Raw genomic sequence first — 19,233 nt, 5'->3', positions numbered from 1 at the left:
AAAAAAAAAAAAGGAGTTGAAGCAAGATCTGGAGGATCCAAGCTCTGCATCTGTGCCAAGTCAGTAATACAGAGGAGACTTCCAAACACTGGTGATGAGTGAAACTGGGTCCCACCAGGGTGAGCACAGGGCAGGGCAGCAGACAGACATGGGATTGTTCAGCAGTTTGTCAGTATCAAGTCTTTCTTACTGGTTTCTTCACTTTCCTACTGATAAAAACTTAATTTACTTTGCATATAGATGTATGAATACACATAGAGAAAAACCAGGACACTACATGCTGTCTTTCTTTTGCTTTGATCGGGATGTAGTTTCTCCAGAGCTGTCCTGATTAAATCAGAATGATGACAAATTGAAAGGGCTGGTTTCTAATTTGTAAGACTTCTTAGGTGTTAAAGAAACAGAGAGAAAAACATCTGAAAAAATCCATTTTCATTTTCAGACTAACAAATGCATCAAGTGTTTAAAGACAGCCAATGCCACGACTGTGCCCCCACCTCAAGAAGAGTTTTTCTCTCACCTACTCATCCTTGTTTTGACTAATGCCACATCAAAAGAATTCCTGCAAAGACTGAGGAAATATGGCTTGCTGTTTCATTATCGAATAATAATGTCTTGCTAATACAGAGAGGGCACTGCTACTGGAGAGAAGTGCTGTACTGGGGAAAGATGCTGGCACTGCTGCCCAGAGAGCTGTGGTGCCCCATCCCTGCAGGCACTCCAGGCCAGGTGGGATGGGGCCCTGGGCAGCCTGAGCTGGTGGGGGGCAGCCCTGCCCATGGCTGGGGGTGGCACTGGGTGGGTTTTGAGCTCTCCTCCAACCTGAGCCGTTCTGTGATTCTATGATTTCATGATTTTGTACAGTTAGGAGGGAAGAACCAGTCCTTCCTTACTGAGCTCCTTCCTGAGCCCAGCGTGGGATTAATTCTTCACAGAGAGGTCACAGTATCTTTTTGAGTGTCCTCCACCAAGTCCCCCAGCTCTCAGCTGCCAGTGGATGCCAGGTGGCTTTGTGTCAGCTTGAATGAGCAGAAAGAACTCGTCAGGAGAGAATCTGAGGGCTTAAGCAAGTACGAAAAATCAGCTCAAGTCAGAGGCGTAATCTCAGCAACAGCTGCCCCAGAGTACCCTGGCTGTTCCTATTAATAACCACTGCATCTGCAGAAGGAGGAAGATAAATCTGATCCCACTGAGGTTTTTGATTCTGTAAACACCAGGCTTCTGTTCTCTCCATACCGCAAGCAGTTTCTCTTGCAGGCGGAGCTGCGGGACTCCCTATTCCTGCCCTACAGCTGCTGGGACCTTTGCAATGCTCAGCATCTGCACGAGATCCTGTCTGACTGGGACCAGTCCTGTAATAGAAAATAAACCCACATGCTAGATCCTTAAATTATCATCAGAGATGCAGCTAATACTGTACCCAAACTTGTCAGCCCGTATTTTTCATTCCAGATGTGTGCAGCAACAAGATCTATCCCTGGACTAAATCTTGATAGTTTGCTAATGTTCACCATTACTGTGGGATGGAAGATTAGTCTCAAATTCATCATTCTGTATTTTTCATGAAGAGCCCTAGGAATGTGTATATTTAGCCCAAATGAAATTCTCTTTGAAACTAATGAGCTTTGCTAATTAATTTTATCCTCATAAACTGGCAAACACTCCAGCAAATCCAAGTGTAATGTACACTTCTCTGTGTATTACCTACTGTGCAGTATCAAGGCCCTGAGCATCACTTGTGCAGGCTTGGCTGGGAAAAGCATATTGTCTGCATGTAACTCACACTGAGGTAATCCATGGAGAGCTGATTTCTCAGCCTACATCACTGATGGTCTGGAGCCCAGCATACCTCCAGTGCCAGGAGATGATGCAGGATTGAGCACAGACACAGCACCCACAGAATGTGGTAAAATTATGTGTGAGAAACATGGGAATGAAAGCAGAACAAAGCAATTTTACTTCTCCCACACAGTCTGGCTCTCCCAGCATAGACTTCACGAGCCATAGGTGGAGTTATCAGCAATGTTACAGTGTGATGCTGCAGGTCACTCCATCAGCATTAACACGTTTACCCACAACATGAATATTGAAATCACTGGGACTGCTCACAGTCATTAATCTCACTTCTCCATTGTGGACAAAAGATGTTCTATTCCCAGCTATAAAAAGGCTCTGCGGGGATGATTGAGTTACCAGAGTTGCTTAAAAGCTGCCTGCATCAGTGAAAGCCAACTGACAGGAGGGGAGGAAAGGTCAGAGGTGGAGTTCATCACCTCTCTAACAAAATTAATCAAGGGGAGAAAATTAGAACACATTTTCTATTGAACGCTGAGTCAATGCTCACCATGTAAAGTATCTTGGTGTGGTCCCAGTTTAGAATAAGATGGGAATGAGGAAGGCTTAGGAGAGGTTGGAGGAAGAAGAAGAAAAGAAATCTTTGTTTTGAGAGAGGGAGGAGAAAGAGAGAAGGATAGGTTTGGGAAAACCATGGAAAGCAAACCCTGCTGTCAGATCCTGCTGCTCCTTCAACCTCTCAAGACTTTGCTAACTGTTTCTAAAAATAATGAGGAGAACTAGAATATGAGAAGAAAGTACCAAAAATAAAGGAACAATAAATCATCCTTAGAAGGAAATCCTCCAGGGGGTTTTCTTCAGCAAGACATTTGGGTTTTACTGTGAAATGGAGGAGCGAAACATCAATGTCAGCTTCTCAGTGAGCCTTGCTCCTAGAGTGCTATGCAGTGAATCATAGGATCATTAAGGTTGGAAAAGACCTCTAAGATCATCCAGTGCACTAAACCATGTCCCTAAGTACCACATCTATCCTTTCCTTGAACACCTGTGGGGACAGTGACTCCACCACCTCCCTGGGCAGCCTGTGCCACTGCCTAACTCTTCTCTTCTGGAGAAGAAATTCTTCCTAATATCCATCCTGAACCTCCCCTGGTGCAACTTCAGGCCATTCCCTCTCATTCTATTGTTATGTGGGAGCAGAGGCTGACCCCCCTCACCACAGCCTCCTGTCAGGGAGGCAATGAGGTTTCCCCTGAGCTCCTCTTCTCCACACTGAACAATCCCACCTCCTCAGCTGCTCCCCATAAGATGTGTGTTCTGACAGCCCTCTCTGCATGGCTATCCCATTCCTTTCTGCATCCTACCATCATTTGTGCCCCAGATTTTCTCGTTCTCCCAGGATAAGAAAAAAAGTACATTTTAAAAGAAAGCTGTTAGAGGGAGTGTGTCTCTGCAGTGTAAACATTCATGCTCCTTCTAAAGCCTATTTTTTAAATGGGGAGCATATTCCAAGCTTATTTGCTGACTGTGTGATTCTCAGCTTAGTCCGTCTGACTCCTGAAAGCAACTTGTCCAAGATTTCAAGACAAGGCAGTAGGCCAAGTTATAGTTAATGTGGTTATTAGGAGAGCATGTAGAAGTTACATTTTTTTTCTTCCCCTTTTAAAAATGCATGAATCTTTTACACCACGTTCAAGAAATGGCACTCAGTGATGTTTGCTATGCATCAGGGTCCTGCTTTCAAAAGAGAGCATAGCTCCAGAAACAGTGCAGCAGGAGGCAGAGCTTTTTAGGTTTGCTTTGGTAGCTAGCCATAAAGCAGGCTTGTTGCAGAGTACTGAAGGCAAGGTAAGAGCAGGGCAATGAGCACTTCCTCGCTCTTCCAGGAAAAGCTGCCTTAAAATGAGGCCACATCTGCTGATTGCACCCAGTAGATGAAGGAAAATAAACCTGGACAAAGACTCTGGGGGCTGTTCAGGTTGGGTTTTCAGGCAGGCTGCACATTGCTTGAATTTCCTCTTCATCCCCCTCTCCCACCATGAAATCTGACAGGTCTGTGGAGGAGAGCAGCATGGAATGGAGCCTCTAGCTGAAAAAGCTCATAAAACAATGCTTGTAAGAGCAGAAAAAAAATTACCAGACCATGGGTTCTTCAGAGGGTTTACATTTCAAGTAACCTTCCACAATAATAACAGCATTTAGTAGGACTACTGCAACAGTGAGAAGCTCTAGTCTCGCCTCTCCCCACTGCTGCAGGAGGGCGGAGAGGTGGGGAGTAGTAAAATATAGGAATAAATTTTTCAGGAGGAATACAGGGAAGCACTGTGCCGTAACATCTGGAGCCAATACTTGAGAGGAGTATGAGCTCTCCTGTTTTCTCTGCTAATGGTTTGCAGCACATCTAGGCAGCAGGCAGGGAGGAGCAGGGCTCGTGCCTGTGTGCAGAGGCTGTGGTGGCTCTACTGAGTGCTCAGCCAGGGGGTTTGGACCTCAGTGATAACCATGTAATAATATATTGTGCCAGGTCTTGGCACAAACATGCTATTTAATAGCATAATACACGGGAGTCTGGAGAATATGTTTACCAGACATGCAGTCCTGGAAACATTTGCTCCTCCGGTTGCCATGGCTACGATAGTCTGACAATATTAGGAGGAAAATGTTCACATCATTTTTTGCCCTTTTCTTTCTGGAATAAAATATGATACCTGAGGAAAAAAACCCCGCTGGTATAACTGCAGCTTTGTTTCCAGTATCATACCTGGGATGTGTACATACATGGAAGAATTATTCCTCTTGGATATATCCAGCTCAAAGAGTTACCCACAGACCTCTGCTCCTCCCTTAACCCTTTGGCTGCTATTGTGCATTCTGTAGGAAGAATCAGGCCATGTGGACGGAGAGGATTATTGATTTGTAAAATCATATAAATCATAGAATTGAGCTGGGAGGGACCCTCAGAGGTCTGGTGCCACTCCCTGACCTGGGCTGTCTGCAGGGACGGGGCACCACCGCCTCTCTGGGCAACCTGTGCCAGTGCCTCACCGCCCTCAGTGCCAAACCTTCTGCCTCATCTCCACTCTCAATCTCCCCTCTTGTCATCTGAAGCCATTTTCCCTTCTCCTATCACACAGACCCCACTATGGAGTCCGTCCCCTCCCTTCTCACAGCCCCTTTAGATGCTGGCAGGCCGCTCTCAGCTCTCCTTCTCCTGCCTTCTCTTCTCCACGCTGCTCAGCCCCAGCTCTCAGCCTGTCCTCGCAGGGAGGGCTTCCATCCCTGCCACCATTTCTGTGTCCCTCCTCTGGACACAGCGCTCCAACAGCTCCACGTCTCTCCTGCCCTGAGGACTCCACCTGTGGACGCAGTGCTCCAGGTGAGGTGTCACAGCGCACAGCAGAGGGGCAGGAGCACCTCCCTGCCTGCTGCCCGCGCTGCTCTGGCTGCAGCCCAGGGTCCGCTTGGCTTTCTGTGCTGCCAGGGCACACTGCTGGCTCATGTCCAGCTGCCACCCACCAGTAGCCCCGGTCCCTTCTGGCAGGGCTGTGCTCAATCCTTACGTCCCCCAGCTTGTACTGACAGTGGGTGCTGCCATGACCCAGGTGCAGACCTTGCACTTGGCTTTGTTGAACCTCCTCAGGTTCCCCTGGGCTTATTAGCTGAGTGATTGATTTTTTTATTTTTTTATTTTTTTTATTTTTTATTTTTATTTTTTGTATACAAGAAGGTCAATATGATTTATCCAAAAGCAAAATTTTAGCACAGTGTTGCTTCATTGGTGCTCAGAGGAGTGTGGGTGCTCTCATTTCATTTTATACCTACAATTCAGACCAAGTCAGCTGGGAATAAATTTAAGGAAAAAAAGCATTAAGGTGACTTGCCCTGCTGTAAAGACAAGCACTGTCATAGTAAATGGAGCTTACCCTTTCTGGCCTGGTAGCGTAACACTTACTCATGTCTCTCATGCTCCAAAGAAAGAGCACCCCAATCTTCTCTTGTCAGAGTCCGGTAATCCCTAAAGCTCCAGCAGTGAATGGTGAAGAGGAGGGCTTGCTGGCTGCAAAAGGCTATTATTTCTGATCCATCCCACCAGCTGCCACTTTGCAAACCCCCTATAAAAGCAGACAACAGATCATGAAATGAACATTTCTGCTTCCTTCACCCTCCTCCCAAAACTGGGAGTTTCATTTCTGCAGCTTAATTCTGAAATTAACAAACCACAAAGATGAGGATGGGGTTGCTTAGCAATGCTGCACAAAGATGCCTTTGAGTCGGTGCTTAGCTCCAGCACTTCGGCTCAGATAAACCCAATGCTTATGTCACAAGTTGGCACATAACTCCTTCAAGCATCACTTTACTGTGTAATTTAACTGTTAAATATTTAGATACAAACATCTCACATGTAGAATGCCTAGTGGTTTAATTTCTCCTTGATCTTTGTCCTTTAACACTATGAGATCCTGCTCCACAATTCATTCCTTCTATACCTATTGGACAACTCAGGCAGCAATGGAGGATTACAAATGTATTGATGTGGTTTTTATCTTCGCTGAGTGTTGCAGAGAATTCAAATCACCTGCAGGAAGTAATCCTTGGCTTAAAGGTGCCTTAAACTCTGCAGCTGGAGTTTTTGGTGCTTGATACAATTATCTACTGATAAGTGGATCCAGGAGAGAAAAAGAGAAACAATGTCACTGACGATTCAGGAAGGTAAAAGAACAGTAGAAGCTATTAAGCTGTTGTTCCTTCGGATAATCCTTGAATTGATACCTGCCTCTGCAGTCAAAATTAGGTTTGTAAAGATAACAAATAAAGCAGTCATCCCAAGGGGGCTGCTCTTTTGTGACGGTGGAAAAAAGCACTAGGAGACAGATACAGGGGTTACAAAGAGAAGACACTGACACTCCTGGAACAAGGTGCTTCACTGCATCCATCACGATGTACATTGCCTTTCAGGGCCCCGCAGCTTTCTCCTTGGTCAGACCTCCAGCTCTGCATGGACAGCTGCCCTCGAACTTTTTCTTTGTGCTGTTCCCCAAGGGGGAAGAACACCAAACCACCAGGAGTGCTTCCTGCACCAGGGATGCTCTCCTCCCACAGTGCCAAACCCCACGTAGGATATCTGCTCTACCAGGAAAAGGCATTCCTGCTAGAGAAAAGTTCTTTGAGATTTCTCCTTCAAAAGTATCTGAGAAGCATTAATATGAAAACCTGCTGTGTTTTTCTCCCCCCTTCCTGTGATATTTAAGCTAATAATATTTCTCGAAGCAAAGAGAAAGGTATTTTAATGGAACATGCTCAGCAGATGGGATTTCAGTGGCTCTAGCTGATCTAATTACTCTCCATCTCTGCCATAGTTCTATGGCATACTTCATAGCCTTACATATTTCTTATAAATTTTGTGACTTTACAGCCCTAAGAAATGAAACAATAACATTAATTGATTTGGAAAGTTGCCCATTGACTGCACTATTACAAGTAGCAAGCGGCTAGTTGTGTCGGTAAATGAACACCAAGAGGAACAGAGAAAATTGAAGTCCATAATTCCAGTGACAGCCACTTAACTCTTACAGCATTAGCACTATCCCCACTGCTTCTGGCCAGCAGACATCTCCAGAAGCCAGAGGTATTTCTAAAACACACATTTTTTGTATGAGCACTTCTGCCCCTGAAGACAACAAATCCAAGGAAAGAGCACAAAGATTAAAAACTAAAACAAAACAAAAAGACAAAGAAATAAAACAGGACAAAAATCAAAAATCAGTTTGGATGAGTAGTCCTCAGAAAACTCAGAGCAAATTTCTGAGTGGGATCACTTTGCCCTTGTGCCCAGCACGGAGCATCCTTCAATGCCTGGGTTGACTACATCCCACAAGACCCTTCTGCTTGCTGTCGGCTTTGCCAGTTAAACAACCACACAACATGCACTGCACTGCAGGAAGCAGAGTGCCTGCCCTGTGCAGAGGCCATCAGCTCCACAAGCCCCATTGACAACTGACATGATGGAGAAAATTGCCATGTCACCACTTATTAGGGACAGCAAATTTAATGACTGCGGAGGAGGGCTGAGAGGGGCTGAGCAGGCTGCAGCCCAGAGAAGCGGGGATCCCTGGGGCTGGTGGCCCAAGACTGTGCTGGGCGCTCGGTGGGAGATGGCTGCACCCAGAGGCCTGCAGGGCTGCTTCCGTGCTTCTCATGCTTGACCTGTGCCTCACCTCCTGGTGCCCAGGAGCAGGGAACAATGTGCTCCTTTCTAATGATGGTGCTTGGACTTTTTTGTCTGTGCACAAGGGATGAGATCACAGAAGGGACTAGTGGAAAATAATTCTTTTTCTTCCTAATTAGGAAGCACACCCTCTCTCACCCTGTCTGGGTGTTCCTCTAGCTCTATTCAGCTCTAGCTTGTGTGGCCAAGCCCCACACAGGACTTGTTTTTAGGCACAGCATTAAGCTGGCTCCAGCTGTGGACTTTGGGCCTTCATGAGGGTATGGCTGCTTCTCACCAGGCCTGGCATCTCACTGCCATCCCCTAACTGGGGCTCCACTGCCTCCACATGCTCCCTTTTCTCTCTTTGGCCTCTTCTCTTTGACAGTTGGACTAAGGTGATCTTACAAGTCTTTTCCAGCTTAATGAGTTCACGAGTCTCCCAGTTAACAGCAATAGATTGAGAAGTGATGTCCTTAGGTTGTATCAAGGGGAGGTTCAGGTTGGATATTAGGAGAAACTTCTTGGAAAGAGTGGTCATTGGCACAGGCTGCCCAGGGAGGTGGTGAAGTCACTGACCCTGGAGGTGTTCCAGAACCGTGGAGATGTGGCACTGAGGGACACGCTCAGTGGGCAACATGGGTGGTAGGTAGACGGTTGGACTGGGTGATTTAGAGGTCTTTTCCAACCTTAATGGTTCTATGATTCTGTGCAAACACTTTGCACATGGGGTTGTCTTCTGTAGGAGGCCAAACTGAACACTGAAGTCTGTGGCTGGATTAGGCCTAGGAGGGCACTACCATAAAAACATGTTAGCTCCCCACCTGGTGAGTACCATGGGCAGCTGCCACAGCAATCAGTAGGAGAACAAGAACCTTTTGGCTGCAGAGACCCTTGGCAGAGGAGCACGGGGAATTGTTTGCACTATGGGAGACAGCTGTCACTGATACCTGCCTTTGCTTTCCCTGCCTTTGTATCTTCTTTCTCCTGGCTTGTGCCACAGAACCCTGAGGACAATGCAGCCAATTTTCTTGTTTCTACAGACCCAGCCTGCGGAAACGGATAATCACCGTCAGCAGACCAAACGAATTCAGAGGAATCTTTAGTACTGGGAAATGACACTAACAATCTCTGCCATTAGCAGAGGATGACTCCTCCAGGAAGACCGGCGGCAGATGCAGTGCTGACAGACTGATGTTATATCTGTGGTGAGGGGAGAGAGAGCTTTAAAAATACAGATTGCTCTGGGAAGAAATATTTGCATAAATATTTTACTTCTAGCTGATATCACATCTCCCCAAATCCAGGCCTGCCTGGGAAGTGAAACGAGCTTTTTTGCATGCTATCCACAGCCAAGGTAATGGGAGATGTTCTGCTCTAAACTGAGATAGTGGAACCATATTCAGCAGCTGAAAAAATTGCCTCTTGCTTCTTTGCAGCCAGTTTCACTCTCACAGTTCTCATACAAGGATAGTGTGTTTGTACAGGGAAATAATGTCACCAGAAAAGTGTAATAGCACTTCAAGTATCAGCCCTGGGAGGATAGGAACCTCATAGGTAAGAAGAGTGCAATGCAACATAATAAATGCAGATTAATATTAAGAAGAAGCAATGAATGTAACCAACTCTAATGCTGCATTTTTCTTCAGAACATATTTTTTTTTCTGCTTTCTTTTCCTTCAGCTCAGTGTGAACCCTTTGAAAACAGCTCAGATGATTGCAGGCGATTCTCTGCAGACAAATGAAATGATAGAATTTCTTTGTACTCATATTTTTACACATATAACTGATGGAGCAGATTGCCCTGTTGATACAGCTGGAGCTCCGAAATCCTTGCAGGTATTGTGTGTCTTGAAGGAGTCACTAAAAATGTGTCACTTATATTACATATTTGTTGGGGTTTCAGTTCTTTCTAAGCTGTCTGGGTGTTTTTTAGTGATTTTGGTTGTTCTGGTTGGAACTTAAATGTGTTTTAATTAAAGTAAGAATGTGAATGCTGCACAAGCATCCAAACGAACAGCTGCTACCCAGCATGCAGCAGTTATTTCCCCAATGACCCACCTAAGGAGAAAAAATGCATCAGGTTGCAGGTTGTGCCTTTACACTAAAGTATGCCAGAAGCTTTATTTAGTGTTCACCCAATTTATTTTTCCAGTCCTGCCTGACATTCCCACCCTTGGACTGGACTGGGACTGAATGCTATCCTCACAGATCAACCTCACAGCCTGTTATCCAGGAAGAATGGAAGTTAAATTGCTCAGTCCTATGCAAATTCGATAAGGGAATTGTAAGGGGATTGTAATCAATATGACAGCACACCTACATTCATTTGAGTCTGAGTTTATATCTTTTGCTACAATCAATCTGAATTCTTCTTTCAGTGCAAGAGTATAATCACATGGCATCAATAACACATTAATATATTCCTGTGTACAAAGCAGCTCTTAATAATTATCCCAAACCTTAATTTGCTGAGACTCAATTACACTAGCAGCTCATTGACATTGTTAAGGTTAATAACTCACTGATTCATAAGACAGGACACATTACAAATCAAATTGATCGTAGTAATTGTGGCACTGAACCATGAGAACAACAGGCAGAGCGCTATTTAGCGACACTGAAGCAACAACTTTCCATGACATCCAACACCTCTGGAGAGCTACAGTGGTCCTTAGCTTTGGGCAGGTCCTGTTACAGCAAGGTTCCTGCAGCTTTGGCCACGCAAGTCTTTTCTGCACAGGGAATTTCACATCCTGGCTTCTGTTTCTGCGAAGGAGGACTCACATCCTCAATCTCAGCTGTACTCATCCAAGGAATAAAATCTAGATTGTTTGATGAGATTTGTCACCTGTGTATAACTGCAGAGCTTAGCAGAACCCAGGCAGATATTTTTGGTGGGATGCAGAATGATGGTGACTCTTCTCCTGCCCTGCCTGGCTGTGATAGGGAGCTGCTGAAACTGATTTGTTGGTGGGAAAATCACAGTGATTATCAGTGTATCGTCTCAGTATTTAAAGGGGCTGTAAGAAGGAGGTGGACAGACTGTTTGGCGGGGTCTGTGCGATAGGAGAAGGGGAAATGGCTTCAGACGACAAGAGGGGAGATTGAGAGTGGAGATGAGGCAGAAGGTTTGGCACTGAGGGCGGTGAGGCACTGGCACAGGTTGCCCAGAGAGGCGGTGGTGCCCCGTCCCTGCAGACAGCCCAGGTCAGGCTGTTGGGGCTGTGAGCACTGCTGGAGCTGTGGGTGTCCCTGTGCACTGCAGGGAGCGGCACCAGGCGGCCTTTGAGCTCCCTTCCAACCCAAACCATTCTGTCAATCCTGTGATCAGTGGAGTGACCCTGGCACTTTTTCTCTTAGGATGCCCATCTCAAGCATTTGTGCTTTTCCATTGTGTAGCTGGATGGAGATAGGACTGCTCTTCCTAGTCATCGTCATCAGAGAGTAAAGGAACGATGGTTTTATGTATGTATTGAAGTGACTTCTCAAATGAATCTTAATCACATGGACTAATTAGAGTCTGTGTTTGTTAATCAAATGTGAATAGCGGTCTGATTTCTCTATTTAGATAAATGTCAGCTGGAAAACCTCTTGGCAGATGGGCAAATGTTTGCTACCCAGCAGCCTAAGTGGGCATTTTAGCAGGTTGCAAACATAATTTCACAGCTAATTGAGGAAAAATGAAAACAGCAATTCTAGTGTCCACCATAGGATCCCAGACACTTTCCCAAACGCAATGGGAGCCAGGGAAATGTTATACATTAGGTCTGCATTTGGTGCTCCTGGTTGCTCCTTGGGCCAGTTGGCAAGAATGGAAACAAGAAGACAAGTGTGCTCAGCCTTAGCAGGTCCTCAGGTCTGTTCCATGGGGAGCAGATGGTTGCAGTGCTTTCTCTTTGGCCCAGCTGTCCCCTCTCTGTCACCTTCACAGATCTCATCTGGTGCAGTGAGCGCAGTGCCTCGCAGGGACATCACCATCCTGCTGAGTCCTGCAGTGAGCAGAGCTGGCAGCTGGAACTGGAGTGCGATTTGGAGTGTTTGGGTTCCCTTGCCACTGTCAAGAATTACCCTGAAGAGTACTTAAATATTTCTCTTAATGATTGCATTAAGTTTCATGCCACCGATATTCCTGGCAGTTCCTCTGCCAGCTAAAGTGCTAAATATCCTGATTTTATCGTGCATACCTATGGATTACAAATAGATCTTATTAACTGCTCAGAACTGACACATCTATTTGAATAAAGGGGCTCATTTCTTTGCAGGCAGTAGAACAATCTTCCTGTTATGCTAATAAATATGGATATTTGCATAAATGTAATCAGATGTTGAGTCTTTCTGCATATGTAGTCCTGCATTATGTGCTTGGCTCTTGGATGCTTGGAGGTTCAGCTCCTGCACTGAGGCTGCAAGGGCACGCTAGGAAATGGCTACAAAAATCTTGAACTGGGCAGGGACTGCAAAGAAAGAGGTGAAATCAGAAATCAGCTCCAACTTCTTCACAAAAATGTGCCATAGAGACACTGTATCATAGATCATATATTCTGTTATTTATTGTATTGCAGATAAGAAGAAAAAAGAATTATCTCAGTGTTGTCTGGAAGAGCTCAGATTGTGCTAGAATAGTCCTTTTGATGAATAATGCACCATGTCATATCACAGCTTTGTACATTGGGAAAATATGCAAATGCAGCACCCCCAAAACCATGTGGCATCTGGCAGTGGCACGTGCTGCTGCTCTGTGTGTGCAGGAGGGAACGGGAGGGAGAAGTTCGAGCCTTTACAGAACTGGTTTTGCTGTTGTGATGAATAACCACTTGCCTTCACCTTCAGCTAGATAAGGAAACAAAACCTCCTGCAAATGTAGGGAGATGAGCATCTTGAGCGCTGGAGGGACTCGTGATGACCATGCAACTCAAACTTCTGCATAGTAAAACAATTTAGGGTCTTATAATCCTAGAATCATGAAGGTTGGAAAAGATCTCTGAGGTCATCTAGTCCACCTACCCAACCCCAAGAACCTGTCCCCATGTACCCCAGAGCTACATGAGGAGCTCTGCACCAGGCTGAGCTGAAGCAAGGTTTTACAGGGCAGCAAAGGACAGAGTTCCTGCAGCCTCCCTTCTTAAGCTGACTTAGAGCTGTAATTGCTAGAAAGGTGCAGCTTCTTTTCAGCTGCAAGGGTATTTATAGCATCCATGTATATCCCTGCTTAGCTGCACTCTACAGCTGGTTCCCTCAATTTCACTGTGCTCTGCCCTCCAACAGTACTGAACTTGCTTTTGGAGGGCAGAAAACTGCTCTCTTCCCATTTTAACACATGCAAACATTTAGCAGATATCTGCTTCCCTCTGTGAAGCTTTATTTGGACTGAAAACTAGGATACAGTGCTTTTTAATAAGGAGAAGCTCTCGTTTTGACAGAGGTGCGTACAGTTGACAGGTGAAGTCAAGGTACACTTTCAAGACAATAACAGATGCACCCAGAAGAGAAAGCCACCTCCCCCACATTCCTTAGTCTAGCTCCCATCCGGACTTCTGGCTTAAAGCACTGATAATGAGTCCTTCCTCTCCTGCTCTTCTTTCCTTGCTCACTGAGCAGGGGCTTGGAATATGGGGCTGGGAGTGCCAGGGCTCGTGCAAAGTAATGCCCATCTGCAGGCAGAGCAGTGTCAGAACTGCTATTTATTCATTTCAGTAACACTCCATACATTTCTAAATGCTTTACAGGCAGAACATCACTACAGGTTCACTAAGGCACTAGCTGGCGACATTTCACGCATTTTCTAACTTATCTCTAACCACAGTTTATAAAACTCTCTTCAAATGCCTTCAGACTCACTTCCCTCTTCCATTCCCCATGTGAGCAATTGAACTGGCACTACTAGTTTGCCACTGTAGGGCTGCACACAAGGCTATTTACCTCTGTCAATATTTCTTCCTCTCAGTACAAGGTAAGGAATTCCCAGCACAGATGCTGCCAGAAATCCCAGCTGAGATGAACCTACATGAGCACCCATCAGCCTCACTGTGTGGTACAGACTCTGCTTACATCCCAGCATCTCCTGTTGCTCCTTCTGGTCTTTAGGACAGAAGAGCCTTGTTAAGAGAAACGTGTGCTGTGCTGACCTGGGCAACCGGCATGGACTCTGGTCTTCTGGAGGAGCATTGGTTCTTATAGGAATTGAGCACCAAGAGATAATGTGAGTAGTGATAAGGAGGAGTGAATAATGAGAACAAATTACACCCCTCTCCTGAGAAGGAGAACCACTTTCCTGTCAACTTCTCTTACTGGGTTCACTACTGCTCCCAGTTAATAAATATAATATTATACATATATAAAGAAGTGTATTTCATTGAAGGCGGTGAGGCACTGGCACAGGTTGCCCAGAGAGGCGGTGGTGCCCCGTCCCTGCAGACAGCCCAGGTCAGGCTGTTGGGGCTGTGAGCACTGCTGGAGCTGTGGGTGTCCCTGTGCACTGCAGGGAGCGGCACCAGGAGGCCTTCGAGGTCCCTTCCAACTCAAACCATTCTAAGATTCTATTATTTCCACTTTCCTCCCCAAAAGTAACTTGGCTGCAGGCTCTTGCTTCTCCTCAGGTCACCAAGAGGTTTCCTAATTAGAGCATCTCTTTCCACCTTGTTATCTTCCCCTGGTATTGGTACTTTTCCATTAGTATTAAATTCCCACTTTCATCCCCTTGGAAGGAGTTTAACCGAAGTGCTCTGACAGCAACAGGCTGTCCTGCTTAACTAGAGTTTGCTTTTTACCTCCACAGCTGAGCCCTCTTAGATTCCAGGAACTTCCCTGAGTATCTCTTTGACTGATGCCTAAAAATAGCTAAAACACTCACAGAGCCAAAGCAGACTCTGCCAGTTGCTACTAGAAACTTGCTGGCATCCGGAGGAGCAGCCTGTGGCTTTGCTGAGGGCATTGGCTCAGCACCATGCCTGGGAGCCTCTGAAGGTGCCCCTGCCCTCCTGATGGATTGCTTTCAGTTCCCATCTTGCTTAGTGCAGGCCTGTGCTCCCAAAGCAGAGTGCAGAGAGCAAACGTGCCAGCACTGGGCTTCCATATGTTGGAAAATTATGTCAAAAACTCAGTGCAAGATCTGATGGATAGGGAAGGTGGTCTAATTTTTTAATACAACATCTCTGAGCATGTTGACTCACTTTCATACTTCTGTGCGAGTTGGAAGGGACCATTAAAGACCAACTGGTGCCGCTCCCTGCAGTGCACAGGGACACCCACAGCTCCAGCAGTGCTCACAGCCCCAACAGCCTGACCTGGGCTGTCTGCAGGGATGGGGCACCACCGCCCTTCTGGGTGTCTTCACTTTGTGCTAATGTAAAAGAGCATCAGTGTTTTCAATGTGCTGCAACCATTTTTTGCTTTCCTTTGGCTGTCAGAAATCAGTGTCTGCAGCTGGCAGCCAGCTGTGCCGCTGCCTTAGCAGGGAGCAGCTCTCTGGGGCCTTTTGACTGAATGGAAGCCCTGTCCTTGGCTGTCATTCTTGAAATCCTCACACATACACCTCCGCTCACACTTCGCTCCTGCCAATCTCAGTACTTCTGCTGCACTCCCTACACACATTGTGCCATGCTCAAGCTGATGGTGGCCACTTGCCAGGATCCTGAGTCACAGGGAACAGGGCTCACAGAAAACTGGCTGCTACCGCTTCTCACTTCTCCATAAGTTGGTGTGGCAGCTCCAGGAGATGAGAGAGCTCACAGAGCCATCCATAAAGCTTCTTGTCTTGCTGGAGAGGGAAAGGAGACACCTGGTAACCCAATATACCAAGGCTCATCCCAGTAGTGCAGACCTGCTGCTGTTTCTTCCTTGCCATTACAGCCCCAGCACAAGAAAGCTCAGTTCAATATCAGCAGTACTCCAAAGATCTGTTAATAAGAACATTATCAACTGCTTCCCTAATTAAAGCTTTCTCCTAACATGCCCTTCCGTAGCCAGCCCCTTGCAATGACCATAGATGAGGATGTGGGCCCCACAGAAACATGCAGATCTCTGGAACCTTTACTGATTCTATTCCACCCACAAAGCTCTCCACTGTTGCTCTCAGCTCTTCTTTGCTGAAGCACTGTCATGGATGGGTTCCCTTTGCTCCACAGAGTGGAAAGAAGCTTCCTTCACTTAAACAGCCAGTGAGCTCCTGTTGGCACAGCAATGCAATGGAAAAGAGGGTTCCTCCTTTTAGGATTTGATTTCCACCTGCACGGAGGCTCTCCTTGTTATGATAGCAGTTGAGGTGTTCCATAAAGGAGTTAAGGAAGGCTGTTTGCGTTCCATTTCAGTAGGGGAGAGGGTACAATTCAGTATGTTCTAGGAGCTGTAAGTATGTTTCACTTAGAAAAACTAACATAGGATTTCATATTCTTGAGATTTACCCAGCTGACCTGTAGGTGGGTACCAGTAGCAGTAATTGAGGAGAAAATCCTGAATCCAAAATGTGGTTTATTTTTTAAGGAACTGCAAATCACCGGGGATGTTCAGATACAGCAGTTGTTTGACCTTAGGAGAGGACTCTTTTGTCTGGGTACTTGAGATCACTGTAGCTCAGTTGAGGACTGATGCATAACTGTGCCTGATCTCCGAGATGTCAACTAGATTTATTTATTGGCTCTGCTCAGTGTTGTTTTTGTGTTGTAGGGAACTCATGGGATTTTTTTTCACAGAAGAATTTGAGAGGTTGCTTTCTCAGCTAATGCATTTTTCTACTGCACAAAACCTCTCAGTTTAACTCCAGCCAGATGCATCTTCTCTTCCTTCTGCAAACCTCTTGTGAAGGAAGATCATAGCATCACAGAATGGTTTGGGTTGGAAGGGAGCTGAAAGGCCGCCTGGTGCCGCTCCCTGCAGTGCACAGGGACACCCACAGCTCCAGCAGTGCTCACAGCCCCAACAGCCTGACCGGGGCTGTCTGCAGGGACGGGGCACCACCGCCTCTCTGGGCAACCTGTGCCAGTGCCTCACCGCCCTCAGTGCCAAACCTTCTGCCTCATCTCCACTCTCAATCTCCCCTCTTGTCGTCTGAAGCCATTTCCCTTTGTTCTGTCACACAGACCCTGATGAAGATTGTCTCCTTCCTTCTCATCACCGCCCCTTTAGATACTGAAAAGTCACTATCAGCTCTCCAAGATGTTGTCACACATTCAGTCTCTGGTTTATACCACAGATCTTAAAGCACTTTATGAATGAGATGAGAAGCTCTCTTCCCATGTCTCAATTAGCGACTGAGTAACAAAATGAGCTCCTCAGTTTTCCTCCATGCACCACTTGCAGTGAGTCCAGGTCTCTTCAAGCTCTCTTGGGAAAGATGGAGCAAGACAAGAATGGTTGCTGTAAAAAGAACGACTTTCAAGCATCATTGGAGACCTTTTCCCTTCCAAATACACATTCCTCTTCCCTTGCCATTCCAAAAACAAAGATAGCATGGAGTCAGGAGTATCCATGCACCCTAAGAGTAAGTCCTTGCTTGAAGGTTTCTATGAATCTTTAGGGGGGGAGGGGGCTCTAGGGGGAGAGGAGGGGAACAAAAGAGAAATGGTGAAGAAAATAAAGGGCTGTGATGTGATGCCTTCCATCCAGCCTACAGGGAGAGCTGCCCAGCAAAGGATGGGATGTGGTGCTTGGGAGATGCTATGAAGGTGGTGCTTTGATATTGGAGGCTGCCAGCTCCCAAATCCTCATTGGTGCCCACTGGATTGCCAGAGAAGTAAATCAGAGGTAGAGAGTGCCTTGAGAAAGCAGAAGGAGGATTTGAGGCACTTGAGGTATTGCAGAGCAGGCTGTGGGGAAGGGTTGCTGGAGGAAAGCTTGCTCCCAGCCTGCTCTTCCAAGGCTGTCAGCTGCTGTGCTGCCTTATGGGTGACGTGCAGGGAGTTCTGCCAGGCTGGTGGGTTAGAAGCCTTATGCAAACAAGAGCATGGTATCAACCCAAGCTGAGACTGTCAGCATGCACGTGTTTTGGAAAACAGGGAGAAGAGAAGAAGCTGCTCTGTGCTGCATCCTGTTGGCTCTCCCATGCTTACAGACCCTTGTTAGGGCCACGAGGCACTCAGGGATGTCCCCCTGTGGTGCACAGTCCAGGGCAGGTATTGCTTTCACTTGCATGAGGATTGAATTCCATCCACTTCACTGCAGCCCCCAGTGCCACTGGGTCCTGAACACCATAGGGAGGTTCTACCTGACAGTGTCTGATGATGCTGTTGTGGCTTGTTGGATGTATTTTGGATCTTAAAAGCATTTATTTTCCCATCACTCCTCACCACAACAGCGTTTCCTGTAGCAGTTACAGGTCAGGCAATAAGTGCAGCATTAATGTATGTGAAATAAAAGCAATCCTGGTCCCTGTGTCCCTACAGAATTCATTTAATACCAAGCCTGATGGAGAGGTAATTTATCCTAGAAATGATGACTCAAAGTTTGGCCATTTGGTATGGTTCCAAGAGGCACACAGTACATTTGGCTTGGAATTAATGCAGGAAAGGACTTTCAGACATTTTAACAGGGCAGAGCATTTGGAGGAACTGGAAAGTATTCTTGTGAACATTCAATGTCGCCCTAAATTAGACCATAAAAAGTAAGTGCTTTTTAAAAGCAATTTTGCACAGTAGGGTCTGCATTGTCAGTGCTTCCTCTTGATTTAGAAGCTCCCTTTCCTTGCAGCTCCTGTGAAAAACATAAGAAATGGCAGTCTGGCTGCTGTGAGAAATATCCTTGTCTTTAAATTCTGAAGAAAATATGTGTGTGTGTATAGATATAAATATGATTAAACATCTATAAACCGAAGCCCATAAAACTGAGAGTCTGACAGCAAAGGTGCAGTCATGTGGGAGCAAAACCTGGACTTTTATCCTCTTTGCTGTACGTGATACTGAGTGTGATGCTGGCGCTTGGATAACTTCCCTCATTTTTGGCTGCAGTGTTTGCTTGTTTGGGAGGGTTGTGATGAGCAAGAAGAGAGCTGCAGTGCATAGAAGAAGCTGAGTTATTTTTCTTGTCCTTTCTAGTACATTATTTGAGTCACCCTCAAAGTTGGCACTGGGTGACTTTAAGCATTTCCTGGGCACTTTTGAAAAACTCTTGCGCCAACATGGAACGTTTGAGAGAAATAGAGGGAGACCCAACCAGAAGCAGACAGTCCTGCCCAAAAGCAGCTGAATATTGAGGCTTTGGTCACGCAGAGGGAGCAGAGCTCCTGGCATGCCCAGAGCAGG

General features: G+C 46.2%; 1 long non-coding RNA gene across 3 annotated transcripts in view; it reads left to right on the top strand.

Moving 5' to 3' along the window:
• LOC116217457 overlaps positions 1-12,305 on the top strand; it is a 29,319-nt gene extending 17,014 nt beyond the window's left edge. Inside the window, exons 1-5 of one of the 3 annotated variants that reach the window (XR_004162040.1) lie at positions 8,591-8,644; positions 9,043-9,356; positions 9,487-9,556; positions 9,683-9,838; positions 11,934-12,305. This is a non-coding gene — a long non-coding RNA (uncharacterized LOC116217457). Of the gene's footprint in view, positions 1-8,590; positions 8,645-9,042; positions 9,557-9,682; positions 9,839-11,933 lie in introns of those variants that run through there. The other 2 variants (XR_004162038.1, XR_004162039.1) reach the window with 2 other exon arrangements.
• Positions 12,306-19,233: the final 6,928 nt, after the last annotated feature.

This window comes from Meleagris gallopavo, chromosome 26 (assembly GCF_000146605.3).
Source record: "Meleagris gallopavo isolate NT-WF06-2002-E0010 breed Aviagen turkey brand Nicholas breeding stock chromosome 26, Turkey_5.1, whole genome shotgun sequence".
Taxonomy (NCBI): domain Eukaryota; kingdom Metazoa; phylum Chordata; class Aves; order Galliformes; family Phasianidae; genus Meleagris; species Meleagris gallopavo.
Note: the sequence above shows the minus strand (reverse complement) of the source record. Positions and strands in the feature narration are given on the sequence as shown.